Source organism: Thamnophis elegans, chromosome 2 (assembly GCF_009769535.1).
Source record: "Thamnophis elegans isolate rThaEle1 chromosome 2, rThaEle1.pri, whole genome shotgun sequence".
Taxonomy (NCBI): domain Eukaryota; kingdom Metazoa; phylum Chordata; class Lepidosauria; order Squamata; family Colubridae; genus Thamnophis; species Thamnophis elegans.
The window spans coordinates 131471390-131486508 of NC_045542.1; the positions used below are offsets into that span (position 1 = coordinate 131471390).

General features: G+C 36.5%; 1 protein-coding gene across 6 annotated transcripts in view; it reads left to right on the top strand.

Annotated features, from left to right (window-relative positions):
* The first annotated feature begins 478 nt into the window (after positions 1-478).
* FOXP1 (forkhead box P1) overlaps positions 479-15119 on the top strand; it is a 530594-nt gene continuing 515953 nt past the window's right edge. For 3 of the 6 annotated variants that reach the window (XM_032211517.1, XM_032211525.1, XM_032211521.1), the window contains exon 1: positions 480-593. The gene's annotated coding sequence lies outside the window, so the exon portion shown is untranslated. Of the gene's footprint in view, positions 594-15119 lie in introns of all 6 variants that reach the window. The other 3 variants (XM_032211524.1, XM_032211527.1, XM_032211522.1) reach the window with 2 other exon arrangements.

Below are 15119 nucleotides of genomic sequence, written 5' to 3' on the forward strand. Positions count from 1 at the left end.
GGTAGTGGTTTGGCAGCCTGGGTCACTGGAACTGGCATCGACCCAGGCCCGCATGCCCCCAAACCGGTTCCTCCTACGGGCTTGCCATCTTGCATCATGCAAATTTTTTTTAGTACCGGAAGCAACCCACCCCTGCATTCTTAGTATTGTAAATTGGATTGCCTTTTGTTTTTACAATAAACCTATAAACAATAACTTTACTGGATATCAAAGTAAGAAAGTAGTGGATTGAATTTTAGTTAAGTTCATTTGTGCCATTTTCACTACTGTTGGTAGAATTGAAATTATCTTTCTACCTTAATGTTAATATTTGAAGATCTTTAACATTTAACATTTCTGTTTATTGAAAGAGAGCGGGAGAAAGGAAGCAAAATGGTTTAATTGAACTTTTCAGAAGAAATATGTTACAGTTATGTTTTTTTCTGTCTTAGAAAAAGAATTATTCCACTGACACAGTGGTTTTCCTTGTTTCAGAATTCCATGGTCCATTTTTCAGAGGGATTTTTGCTTGTGAATATGCTTGAGAAGAAAGGGGGAGAAGCCCTTGCAAGATATCCCCAGCCATGAATAAATAATTTCCAGAAGGAAAACTGGTGAGTCAGTAATATAATGACGGAAATGTGAAAAACTTGGTAAACATTGGAAAATGCCTGATAATTTTATTCTTATCTTCCCAAGAATATTGTTGGATGTACAATATATATGTTTAATTTTATTCTTTCCAAGAATTAAGAACTTTTGGAAAAAGTATTGTTTTTTTTAAAATGAAATATTTTTGCAAGATAATAAATATAAGACAAATATATTGCTGTTTTTTCCTTCAGATGTTTTCTAATCATTTGTATGAGGAAAAATACTAGGTTTCCTGGGCAAGTGCTTTTGTGTAAAAGTATAGAGAACAATCACAATTAGTACAAATCTTTAGTTTCAAAAGGGCAAAAATTAAATATCAGCCTAAGAAGGAACAAAACTGTAAGTAGTGAAAGTTTACAAAATAGATTAAATACACATTTTCTAAATACAAAACATGTACACAGTGATCTGTTTTCTGATTGTTCCTATTTCTTTTATTAATGTGCATATATGGTGAAGTGTAACATTCACCATCATGTTGATAATTTGATTCCTTTTAAAGCTTTATTTTTGCCAACTTGTCAAATGAACAAAATTAAGAGTTTCTAGGGCTTTGTTTTTGTAGGTTATACTTCTATTGGTAACACTTATTAAAAATATTGTAAAATAAGTTCAGGTACTAAATACGATGAAAATGAATATTGTATATATTTTGCTTTTATCCTAAAATGCATGCTTTCACCCAAGGCTTCAAAAATTCTAAATACTTTACCTTTCTAGTAAAGTGTGTAGTTCTATGGTTGTACAGTTCAGTTCCAAAGAGCACATGCTCATGCTTTTAAGTAAAATTCCAAAATGGTTTTCTCTACTTGAGCAATTTACATACATGCATACATAACCTTTATGCCTTTCCGTTTTAGGGTGAGCAGCATTGAATAAAGAGCAGAAAGAAAAGAATGAGTAAGCCAAATAAATTAGAGAGATGAGAGAAGAAAAGTAATGTAAAGACAGCGAAATATGGTTTACACCAATGCACTGCACACATATTGCCTTTTGTTTTTTCAACTTCTCAACTCCTTTTTTGAGTATCAAATTCCTTTCAACCACAAAATTCTTGATAGTCACCTTCTTCTAGAGCACTTCTTCTTTGCATATTTGTTTTGCAGTAAAATACTAATTTATTTTCTCTATAATGTTAAATCACGTCAACATTTTTATCCTGATCATACTTTTATATTCAATTCACATTCATTCAGTATTTATTGATTGTTTACCTTTTAAATTTTTTTGATCTAAGAGTTGATACCCGAATAAAAAAGAATGCATTGCTTTCCCAGTGTGGTTAGAGATGGAGAATAGAAATACGTACAGCCTATATCCACACATATTGTCCCAGAGTGTCCTTGTTGCAAATACATGTTTCAGTGTGCATGTGCATATGTCTACGCAGTACTTCTCTTCAAACACACAAACAAACACACACATACACACACACACATCTCTTAGATTGCTAATAAAAGTAATTGTAAGAAGGTCCAAAGTGTACTTTATATTAGTTGAAGTCTGTGACTGTCGAAATACCAGAATACTGAGCAATAAGCTGTGTTACAAGATACATTATAGGTTGAATAAGTAAGCATTCAGAAGACTATTATAATTATGATAAATATCTATAATGTACAGAAACATGTGAGATCTTGGTAGCTTTTGATTACTGTTCAGTAAATCTACCACACCCTTCTTTATGGGATTTAGATCAGATTTTCAAACTTTTCAAGCTGTGGAACCTGCTTGTTTAAAAAAATATCCCTGACCAAGAGGCAAGTTGACTGCACTTAAGTCAAGGTTTTTTTTTTTTTTTTTTTTTTTCGTTTTTGCCCTTAGGTCTATCATGAAACTCCATTTGGTTTTTCATGCAAACCACAGTTTGAAAAATCCCTATATTGCATCTATTCCCTCTACTGTTTCTGTGCCCAATAGATTGCTTGAGCTACAGCACACTGCCCTGCTTTTTGCTTTTACTTTGAAAAGTTTTTTCATGTTTGTAGGTCTCAGGTTTTATCTAAACCTGCTGAGGTGCCCTTTTGTATATGGCATAATAAGAAGAGGCACTTGAGAAAAATTTATATATATATATATAAATAGAATCTATTGAGAATAATGTCACATCAGATCTGTTATTTCTTCTATTGTATGATGAAAGAGAAACAGAACAGTGTGTGGACAGACAGCTAGAAAATGGAATGAATAGAAGGTTTCATGGAACAACAGATTTATTAATTCAAACAAATAGAAATACCTGTGTAAGAAGATTTCATTGCTTTAAGACAGGAATATTAATGAACAGGAGTATAACATTTTCTACAAAATGTTTAGAATTTTTAAAAAAAAATTCTTGTGTTAATCTGAAAAGCAAATAAAGCATTTCTATGTTTGTTTTATATCATGTTACATTCTACATTCTAAAAAAATTGTCAAATTTTCCTTGAGATTAGTTTAATACATACTGTATTTTTCAGACTATAAGACGCTACGGACTATAAGATGCACCTAGCTTTTGGGGAGGAAAACAAGAAAAAAAATTGCCTCGCAGCATCCATCCAGTACTCATCTGGCCCATTCATCATCACCTGTTCGCGCCACTGCCCATTTGCTGTGGCCGATTTGTTCCACCATAGCCCGTTCGGCGCGGCCCATTCGGCATGGTCACAGCCTGTTCTCCACCATGGTCCGTTCATACTGTCGTGGCCCCTTTTCTGTAGGGCATTTTCCGCGGCATGTTTGCTGTGGCTTGTTTGCCGTGGCCTGTGCGCTGCTGTGGCCCATTCACTGCCGTCCATTTGCCGCTGCTGCCAGTTCTAGAACAGCTGATTGGTGCTGCATCAACCCCTCTCTTCCCCGCCGCTGTATAAGATGCACACACATTTCTACCCATTTTTTTTGGGGGGGGGAGTGCATCTTATACGCCGAAAAATACGGTGCTTCTTTTACTCCTTTAACCTTCCTTCTATAGTTGTGAATAAGGTTATAGTTTAATGTTTCCAAATGATGAGAATCTGGACATTCCTATATCAATCATATGATTCTTACAGTTAAAATCTAACATCATTTATTCTCTGTCCTTGGCCTTTATTAATTGCCAGTGCAAGAGGCAGCTTTTTACTAACCTTAGCCAGGAACTGCTTTCCTGTAACTTAAATTCATGATTACATGTGCTTCAGATCATGATAGAAAATAACTTGTGGTCTTTGTCTACATAACCTTCCTTTTGGTTACTTGAGGAAGAATGTCATATCCCTATTCTTCTCCCAGTCCTTTCTTCGAAAGGTTAAACATATGCATTTCACTCAGATTCTGCTCTGAATGACTTAATTTTCTGTTTTAGTCATTCCTCTTACCCTTCTTAACACCTGGTCCAGTTGGTCTGAATTCTTAAGATGCAATGCTCGTAACTGGATGTAGTACTCAAGGTCAGGTCTAACAAGTACAGGATAGAATTTCTGTTCTGATTAATTGTTTATGTCTTTAAAGTACTTGTAATCTATTTTGATCGGTAAACTATTTTGAGGTAAAGAAATTTAATCAATTTCATCTGTAATTATTTTCACTCTTCCCTAGGTTCCAAATGGAAAGTCTGAACACTTCTGTGCTAATACAGAAAATAATCCAGTCTTCTAATATTACTGTAGCACATTGATAAACCACCCAAGTAAACTTAGATTCCCCCCCCCCCTTTTTCTTCAATATAAAACTTTCTTTTAGGAGGAAGGATGCAATTTTAACAATTTAATATATTCAGTGTAATATGTTTTATAAGCCCAGTATTCTTGATCCCAGCTATTTTGCTTTTCCTCCTAACACAATGAACAAAATATTGGGGGGGAAATATGGATCTTGGCTGCCATCATAAAGAACAGCTAGATTTCATAAACAGTGATGAATGTTGGCAGCTGCCTATCATACTGTATAACATCCTGTATAGTACACGAAGAGAATGTCAACTTACATTTTATCTCTGAAATAATTTCAAAGCATTTATTTGCTTTCTCTTGAGTCCTTAGCCTAATTCAAGTAACATAATTGAGTGAATATTATTCCATATACCTAATTGGCTAGTTGCCAGAATGGAAACCATTGTCGGATTTGATGATGATCAGAAATTAACATGACATTTGCATGGTGTTAATGGAATATATTAATAATGTAATTCTCGACTGTAAGAAAACTCATCCTCTCTTCCCCTCCCCCTAACCTGAGATCAGCAAGATAGACTGCAAAAATGGTGAAATGTTCCCATCATGCTGTTCCCAGCAATGGTTAGTCAGTCTTTATTTTAAGTTGTGTTTTAACTTTTCAGACAAAGCTGTAATGTTTCTCAGTTGAGTACGACAAATGTTATTTAAAAACCTGCCCAATAAAAAAGTGTGATTAAATTGCAATAATATTTAATTTAATAAAGAGGATGTAAATTATTTTAACAAATTATGTTGAAGATGACAGCTTATTCAAGTTAGCAATTGAGTCTTGGCCAGGAATCTTCACCTGATCACTATATTCCAAAGATCTCTGACACTTGATTGCTATAATATCATACAAACTGCAACTCTGGAAGCAACAATTCAAGAAAATCTCAGATAGTGAATGCCTTTGTTACTGTAAGTCATACGTTGGGAGCTGCTGAAACAACAGCCCTTCTCTACTGTCAAATCTTCTGAAATTTATTATACCTTCATTAGTTCAATGTCCAATCTGTGCTGATTCTTTTTATTTTAATTATTGTTTAACTGTGAGGACATATGCACTTTCTTACAAAATAGAATAGAATAGAATGGAATCAAATCGAAATCTTTATTGGCTAAGTGTAATTGGATAACAAGGAATTTTGTCTACAGCGCATAAGCTCTCAGTATACATACAAGCAACAAAGTGACATATCATACATTAGAAGATACAACCAACCAGTGATAGATAGTCATAATATACCAATAGGAGACGTAATAGGAAAGATGAGAAAGATAATAGTAATACAGTCCTACTAGATGATTAGATATCCTTCGGCATAAGATAATGCCATGCAAATTATGTATTTAGCATGGAGGAAAATATTGTCTTTGTAGTTTTGGAATGCAATACCCTATAGTGGTATCTTGAGGAGAAAAGTTGAAACAATTTCTGTCCAGTATGTTAGGGGTATGTGACAAGAGCTTATTAGAAACCGTTTGAAACTTCCTCCAAGTTGAATAATAACAATATTAGTTAAACCTTTTGTTTATTAGTTTTTGTCTGTAATTACAGTGATCTTGCCACCAAAGCTTTAGTGTTAATAATTTCAGTGTTCAGAGCAGTTTACTAGAACTAAGAAAGCTTTACCTGTGTTCAGTGGTGGGTTGCCAATTTTTTTACTACCGGTTTGGGCGCGACACTTCTGCATATGCGCAGAAGCGTCTGGGCGAGTGGACGGAGCCTCCCACCTACTGGTTCGCCTGATCGGGGCCAAACTGTGAGCAACCCAACTCTGCCTGTTCTGGATGTTTTTAATTTATCTCTTTTTCCATTTTGTTTTATTTATCTTACTTTATGTTTTATTTACACCTTTTATGTAAGTATAGCTAAAATAACATATTTAACTTTAGTAACTTTTTATACTTTAGGTAGATCTGGATTCTTAGGGCAGGGTGTATGAATGTCACTTCACACATATCGTAATTATTAATATAATTTTCAATACAATGATGATCTTCAGGGTTCAGAAGCCTCAAACATTCTATATTTTTGTACTAAATACAAAGAACAGCTGACTTCATAAATTATGGGGGGAAATCTGTGCCCATTAATTATTTCCTCTTACCTCATTTATCTCCCAGAGTAACCAATTATTTCACATTTGTTTTGTAATGCTCCTAATGGAATTATGTTATAAACTTGCATAGGCAAAATAAAGACTACATATCAGGCCCGGCCAGCCCATAGGGAATTTTGCTTGTCTGGGTAGCTCTATCTTTAAAAAAAATAATTTTATTAAAACTTTTGGAGAAAATATATAAACAAACATAAATAGATATCAAATAAAAAAGTGTAGGGGAATTCAGGGTTTTAAAAAGATTAAGGAGGTTATAGCTTTCATTATATCCATTATTTAATTACAAATGATTGAATATAACACTTTAAAAGACAAATATAGAAATTGGGGGCCACAGTATAGATCACAAAATAATATTATAAGCTGCAATAGAGTTAATAAAACTGAGAATCTGCTGTGCTTTTATTTTATCACCAATATTTGGGTGAAATGCTGCATCATAGGGCAAACCTTTGTCAACAAAGCTACCTCTAGTGGGCTAACTCGCAGAATTCCAGGACGCATTACTATTGAGGGAATGAAATTTGGGAAAGTTTTTCCGCTTCAACACCCCTGCTCTGCTGCTGTTTAGCGCTGCCATTGTGCTGCTGTAGTCACTCATAGTCACATGATCCCCATTGTCAACTTCTTCTTCATTTTCAACATTTTCCGCTTCATACAAGTAGATGAGGAAACTGAATAGGGAGGTTCTTTGCCACCTTCCCAACAGTAAAGTCTCATCCCTATCACACACTCCAGCAGTCCCTCTGTGCTTGTGCTATGCTGCTGAGCTGCAATCACGTGATCCTCATTTCAAGATCTCCCTGACAGTTTCCCAGAAATCATTTGCGGGAAAGTGGGTGGGGAAGCTCCTGAGAAGAGAAGGAGGAAGATGGAGGAAGGGAGAGAGAGAGAAAAAGAAGGATGGAAGAAAGGGAGAAAGGAGGAGGGAGGAGAGATTGAGGAAGGAAGCAAACCACACCTATCTGCACGGAAGACAATAGGGAGGAACAGGGAGGAAGGAAAAGGGGATAAAAGCAGGAAGGAGGGAAAGAAAGGGGAAGGAAGGAAGGAATATATGAAGGATGGAGAGAGATGGTTGAGGTGGAGGGGAGGAACGAAAAGGAGAAATAAAGGAACAGGAAGGAAGAGGGAGGAAGGAAGAAAGGAAGGGGAGGAGGAGTAAAGGGAAGGAAAGGCAGGAAGAAAGGGAGGGAGTGAGAGAGCAGGGAGAGAAGGAAGAAAGAAAATGGAGGGTAAAAATCTAACAATGATGACAATGAAATGATGATAGGTATGGTCTTTTAAAAGAATTTGATCAACTCAAGTTGGTGTACATACCTCTTGTCTCCTATTTTCCCTAGAAGAACAACCTGTGTGATAGGTTGGGTGGAAAGAGAGTGACAAAGTCACCCAGCTAGCAGTCATTCAGTCACTCGGTTTTTCAGTTTCTGCCTAGTACATTAACCACTATACCAGATTGCCTCTCATGCAGAAAAGAAAAAAGACTTTATGGTCTGTAATGCAAAACTGCTCTACAAAACTAGCTTTGTGTCAAGTGGTCACCGGAGAACTAAAACCAAACTGCATTCTACTCTCCATTAGATGATTTGAAAGCTTCTTGCATTTTTTTCAAACTTAATAAACAAGAACAAGAAAGGAACTTAACTTATACTAGCAACCAAAAGCAGAAACAGTGTGAGATCAATAGTTTCTCTAGCAGCTGGAGATTGTGAAGGCACAGAGAATACATTAGCTAAGGCAGATATAAAAAGTGACCCCTGAAACCAGCTTATTTTCAAAATAACATTTCCCCCCAAAATATTAAACCTACAAACAGTATTGAGGTAATTATTCAGAATCCTGACTGATTGTTTCCCCTTTCCCCACAGTTTATTGCTTTTTAGGAAGCCATAGGTGTTATAATAAAGGGCACAGTATTGCTCTGAATTTGAAACTCTTAAAGAGTGTATTCTCAGTTCTTATATTGGTGAACTGCCCTTTGCCATACAGCAGTGGAAAAAATGGTCACTGGTTTAGCCTGATGCTAAGGAAAATGTAACATATTTATGGCAGAGACTAACATGCACATTCTTGCAAACAGAGGAAACTGGACAACAACATTCACAAATCGCAGTGCTATCAATTAGATGATACATTAAACTTTTAGCAGAGAATCCATATCACTGATTATTTATAGAAGTTATTTTTGACTGAAGTTTACGGTCATCTGCTTTCAGAAGGAATTGCTGAAGAACTTCATAATCAGGAAAGCATTTTTGCATTCCTGATTATGATTGTAGAATATTCATACAAGGTCATAATGATTAAATCATCAAAATAATATTAAATTCCTTTAGGCAATGTATTGTATTCTCTCTCTTATTATTCTCCATTAATTCTTTGGTCCTCTTGTAAGGCTTAAGAATGATTTATAATTTTACTTAATGAATAAAAACTGTAGATGTAGATTGGTTGCTAGCAAAATTTTGTATTTTGTGCAGGAATATTAAACAATCTTCATATAATTCTGGTCGCTTTAAAAGTCACATACATGGCATTTAAAGATAACTATCTCTTTGGTGCTTGCATGTGAAGGCAGATTGTTTACAAACAGCTTATATCCTGCAATGTTATCTTTAACATCATCAAGCAACAATATCCACCTATCCCAGGTCCTTGTGGATGACTCAGTAGATGGATAAAAATACCAAATCCAGTCTAAACATCTGGCTAACCTTGTGATCAACCATAACATTATAATGTGTTTTTATGAGGAAGTAAAAATTATTTATCTGAGCAGAAGTCAAAGATGAATTAGAAGGGGTCATCTTACAAATAGCAATAGAGGAAGAAGGTGCTGGAAGTGGCCGGTAGAAGCAAATACCCCACCCTCCGCCCCACCCTGGGAATGGGACACCCCCTTCTCTCCCTGGAGCCGCCTCCACGCCGATTTCTTCGGCCCCATTGATGGCCGCTCCTTCCTGTTGGTCATCGATGCCCTTTCCAAATGGGTGGAAGTTGTCCACCTCTGCTCCCTCACCTCCGCCGCAACTATCCATGTCCTGGAGTGCCTGTTCTCCACCCACGGCCTCCCTGACACATTGGTGACCAACAACGGTCCCCAATTCACATCAGCAGAATTCCGCCTCTATCTCGCCAGCTTAGGAATCCGCCATGCCCCGGTGGCTCCATACCACCCCACCAGCAATGGCATGGCGGAGCGCGCTGTTCGCTCCGCCAAGGAGTGCCTGGCTCGCTTGAGCCACCAGCCATGGCTCAAGCGAGCCATGGACAACCCGCCTGACCACCTACCTCCGGGCCCAGCACTCCACCCCCTGTGCTGCTACTGGAAAATCGCCGGCCGAGGTTCTCATGGGCCGCCACCTCCGCACCATCCTGAACCGGCTGCACCCCCACTTCTCTCCCCTCTCAGCATCCCTGACTTCCACCCCCAGGGCTTTCCGTGTGGGGGAGGAGGTCTACGCCCAAAATTATTCAGGCGAGCCAAAGTGGGTTCCGGCCGTGGTTCAGGAACTAACAGGACCCTGTTCCTACAGGGTCCAACTTGGCGACGGAAGAATTTGGCGGCGCCATGTAGACTAATTGCGCCGCCACGCATTTGTCCCACCTCCCAGACCGCAGGCCCACGCCGCTCCGACTCCTGCACCTGACCCTAGCCTCCAACCGCAACTGCAAGGACCTCGGCGTGCACCTCCAGACAACCACCCACCTCCACCCATCGTGACTGCTGCCTTGCCTACCAGTTTTGGTGCAAGGCTAGGCAGCTGGGCCTCGGCCTCCGCTCCTCCTCCCGGACAGAGCTCCTCCTCCACGACCGTCCTCGGTGACCACACTCGAACTGAGGCGGTCCCAGCGCTTGCGCAGTAGACCAAGATACTTGAATGACTACGCATGTGCCATCTGGGGGGAAGGGGTGTTGCGTCCTCCTGATGCAGCCGGCAGTCAAGCCACACCCCGCCGCAACCTGATTGGTCCAGGCGCGGTTGGCTGCCGGCGGGAGAATTGCGCCTCTCCCATTGGCTGGCCGCCTGACAGCTATCCGTAGAAATAGCTGTCAGGCGGTGCTGTCCCGCGCGCGAGTTCTGAACCTTGTTCTGTTGAAGCCTGTTGAATAAACCGTTCGTTAGTTACCTCATGCCTCGCCTCCTTGCTTCATATCTAAAACAAATAATGAAAGCAGTTGGTTAAAATGTAAGTTAGGTGAGGTGGGAGAAGGCACTGCCAAATTAATTTAGAGGTATGAGAATAAGTATATTAAACTTGCCCTCCTTTAGTCACCATAAGTAAGTAGAGGGGCCAGATCTGTAATGGGCATCCTCTATTTATTGAAACCCTACATCCAAATGAAGACACTGGAAAAATAGGATCTTCAGTTTATGTAGTATCTCCATGATTAGATAAGCTCTCTGCTGTATGCATCTCTACACATGGAGAAAAATGAAAATCAGATGTCATATTAACAAAACAGAATAATATCCCTTAAAGTCTCTGCAAAGTATTTATTAAATAAATATTTCCTTAAGGATCTTTAGTTTTTTGCTATTGAGACTTCAGTAGCCTGTAATTTTATGTGTAAAATTGGATGTATGTATTTGTGCCTGTGTGTCACAGAATAGTTTGATAACAATTTGTGTGAATATGCAGAAGGGGTATAATTACAATTACTTTTATATTACTTTCCAGGCAGTTCATTTCTTGTGTATGGTTTTTGGTATGTATAAATAGACATGGACATGTCTATTTATACACTGATATACACATATGTCAGTGGATCCTCTGCATATATTTATGGAGAAAACAGTATGATAGCTATCACTAGAGTTTGCAATTCAAGTTGAAGAATAGGGAAAGTGCACAATTTTTATTTGAATTTATAATCTTTTGCCCAATCATATTTTCTATGAATTAAAGTTAACTGAATTACATACCATTCAGTGAAATCTTTTCGTAGTTTATAGATAAATATACTTCTTCTAGAGTAGCTTGGAATAATGCTAGAGCTACACATCATTGTCCAACCTAAACATCAGGTTAATTAGGCCTTATTTTAATTAGTTTGAATTAGGTTAAGTTTATGATAAATGGTTTGATGTATACTGGTTGTAGTGAAAAATTTTGGAATGAACAAACTGAATAAAGAAATTTGTAATTAATTTGTTAAATATATTGAAAGGAATATGTTCAGCATTAGCAATAAGTTCTGCCTTATTATAATTCCTTTAAGATTCAAATAAATCAGTAGTGTATTAAATATCTCACAGAATTTAGGAAAGAGCTGGAAAGTATTCATGTATACAGAGGAAGCCATGACTGTTAATATGAGATAACAAAATATGTATATGAATCTAAGAAATCAGATAGTGTGAAACTAGTTTTACTTGCCATAAAAATGGAGGCCAAATGAAAACATAGTAATGTTTTAGTCATCTATGATATCTTTTGCAGTCTTCTGGCTCTTAATATTGTTTAAGGATCAAAGTGTTTTAACATACTGTTAGGTGATACTCTGAAGCAAAAAAGTAATAGTGCAGCTGTCACTTTTATGCCTTAGGTTTCAATTTAATTTTATTCCATAGTGTTTAGAGGTACAGTCTAAGAGATGAACTGGTTTATTTATTTATTGGTTAGATTTATGTCCCACCTTTCCTACAAGAAGTCAATATGGCATATTAGACTTCCAATTTTTCCCTATAGCAACAATCCTTTGCATAGCTTGTACTAAGTGAATGTGAGTGGCTTAGTCACTAACGAAGTGGCAGATGGTGGATTTCAATCAGGGTCTCTCCTGTCCTATTTGGACCCCTTAATTTTTTCACCACATTGATTCTCTACAGATAATGAACAAAGAGTTCATACTGTATGCAACAAGTTGAAATGTAAATGTAGGCCTAAATAATACTGGAATGTCTATTCATTGAGTTTACCTACGGCTGTTAAAGCTTTTGTAAACCTTACCTCAGTTACATTTAACATCAATGCGTGGGTTTGCTTTTTCCAGTACATGCCCTCTGCGGTCAAAGTACTTGGTGTTGGGATGATTTATTACATTCTCTCTCTCAGAATAAGTGTTCCCGGAGTGGTTTATAAGTGCTATAAACAACTATTAAGAAAAAACATTATAAATATTATTTAAAAACAAACCATAGTTATGTAAGCGAAATGGTGGCATTGATGCTTTGTGGGGCAGAGGAAGGAATAGTAGGTGTCTTAGCAGGTGTCTGTGATAATTTTCTTTTGACTTTTGTTCAGGGATCTTTCCCACAGGAAGGTTAGTTATACCAGTCTAGCTGTGGAGAGCTCTTCAGTGGCAGCTGCTCAGCCACTTCCCTTTTGAGCTGAATTGGTCCCTCCTATCACATTTTAGGTGTACACTTAATATGCATATTTCTCCCCAATACCATAGTTTTGAAGGGCATTTAAAAAAAATTAAATGGTTTTAATCCTTAGATTTAATTTTATTTGGATATTTATTTATAACCTGTATAGAGTTGCAAAATATTGCATGTGGCATGTAATTATAATTTTATGATGAATAAATTAGTTAGATCTAAGGACCGGGCATCCTTTTCTTCCTCAACTTAGCTGTGAAAAGAACTCCATGAAATCCACCACATCATAATGAACCAGACGGAGATTTAAAACAAATTCTTGTTTACAAGAAGATAGCTTTAGCTTAAACTTGCTACCTTAAGAATTTGAGTACTCTTTTAAAAAGGACATCCAGTTTTAAAGAAAGAGAAATACACATATGTTTTTAAGGAAAGTGAAGCTAAACTTAAATGTTCTTCTGTCTTGGTAAAAGATGCTCAGAAGATGCTTTGCTTCAATTCATTGCTGCATACGTTCATAGGACAAAACCACTATGTACTTCAGTGTGATTCCTTACATAATGTTAGATTTTATCATGTGTAGAATTAATGACAATCTTGCTTCTAACAATGTAAGACCTATCAAGTGGAATCTTTAAACTTAAATTTCTATTAATAGTGGTTGCTTTAAAAGGTATTAATAAAGATGGGGTTGGATCTTTGGTAATATAAACTTTGTTCTGCTGTTAAGATTTATTTATCTTATTCTTTGTTTACTCTGAAGAAAACAGTCCTGACAGAGAAAAGACTCCGGAATAGAACTTAATAGGGAAAGCTGTTGTTATACAGTTGTAACTTAGCAGAAATCCAATGTTACCGTACTGTACCATGTGAGAAAGGAATTTCAAGCAAGTATTCTGTTTGATAATAAAAAACAATATTGCACAAAAATTAGATACAGTTGTCTTGCTTTAAAAATAAAGTGTCCTGAAATTTGAAAAAAAAAAAGTTTTAAAATAATCATTCATTCTAATTTTTAGGCTGGTGACTTGGTATTTTAAAATTAAATATACAATTGTAAAAAAAAGTGCCAGAAAAAGTCAACTTCTGTTTTCTTTTTCTAGAACTGGATGATTTTTAGAGGCTGCAATTAAGGGTGGGTTTTTTTTTTTGAGGTAACTATTTAAATATTTGTTAGAGTATTAGATTTTCTAAATAACTTTTAAGTATTTCCATGCACACACAGAAACTGTTGACAATTCTGTAGTGGAGCAGAGTAATTCATTTTTTGGACTGACTCAAGTGTGATTGGCTTAGTTATGAAGAATTTATTTTAGGGAAAATTCAGTGTCAATTGAAAAATAGTTCCATTCTGAAAAGACAAAAATTCCCTTACTTGTGAAAATGTGTCTTGGCAGCTAGTTTGACTTCTGATACAAGATTTAACACTTCTCTTGAAACATGAATATTTACCATGGCAACACAACATTCTACACCACATGTTGGAGATTTGATTTCTGAGCCTCCTGGTTTGTGTTGGCAGCATGGTCTTTTGGTAGCTGCCCCCTTGTATAGATTAACTGTATACTTTTTATACTGCACATCCTGTTTATTAGTAACCTGTGGCCAAAACATTAACTCTGCCATTGTTGTTCATAATTGTTTAATATGTGATGCAGGCTGAGGACTTTTGTTTATGAGAGTTTCTTGGGATATCTTTATATACAGCTATCAAAACGTGAAGATAACACATTTAAAATTTTTGGGGGGATGACAGATTTTTAGATAGGTAGGTATGTCCGTAGGTAGGTAAATAAAAGTAGAAATATATGATATATTGTAGATAAACTCCTGACAGTGAATCCACAATCTAAGCTTTGAATGCTAAAAGTTCCTGAATAGTTATTTGGGGTATACTGTATATGCTTTCTGCTGTATATACTGATAAAATAAGACAATACACACATATAACATTTTCTGTAACACTTCTTAGATTTTTTGCTGAGCTGCATAATGAAAACAGTTTTCTAATTGATGTTAAGATTGTAATGCCTATTCAAAAGAGAAAATAAGGCTTGAAATAGTTTCAGTGGCAACTGTTCTCTTTTAAAAAATAAAAAAACGATCTGTTCAAATCTGAGAGACTGCATCATCATGTAGGATGTATTTATAATAAATGGTACCATAACCTGAACTCTTTGTGATTTTATCAGAATAACTGATAGATAGTTTCAGTTCATTCCCTACAATGCATATGTTTAGATAAATTAAATTAGCATACATTAATTATTTTCATCTCTTTACAAAATGAATAAAAATAAAAACAAACTAGATTATGAGGATAATATAACCTGTATATATAGCACATCATTGCC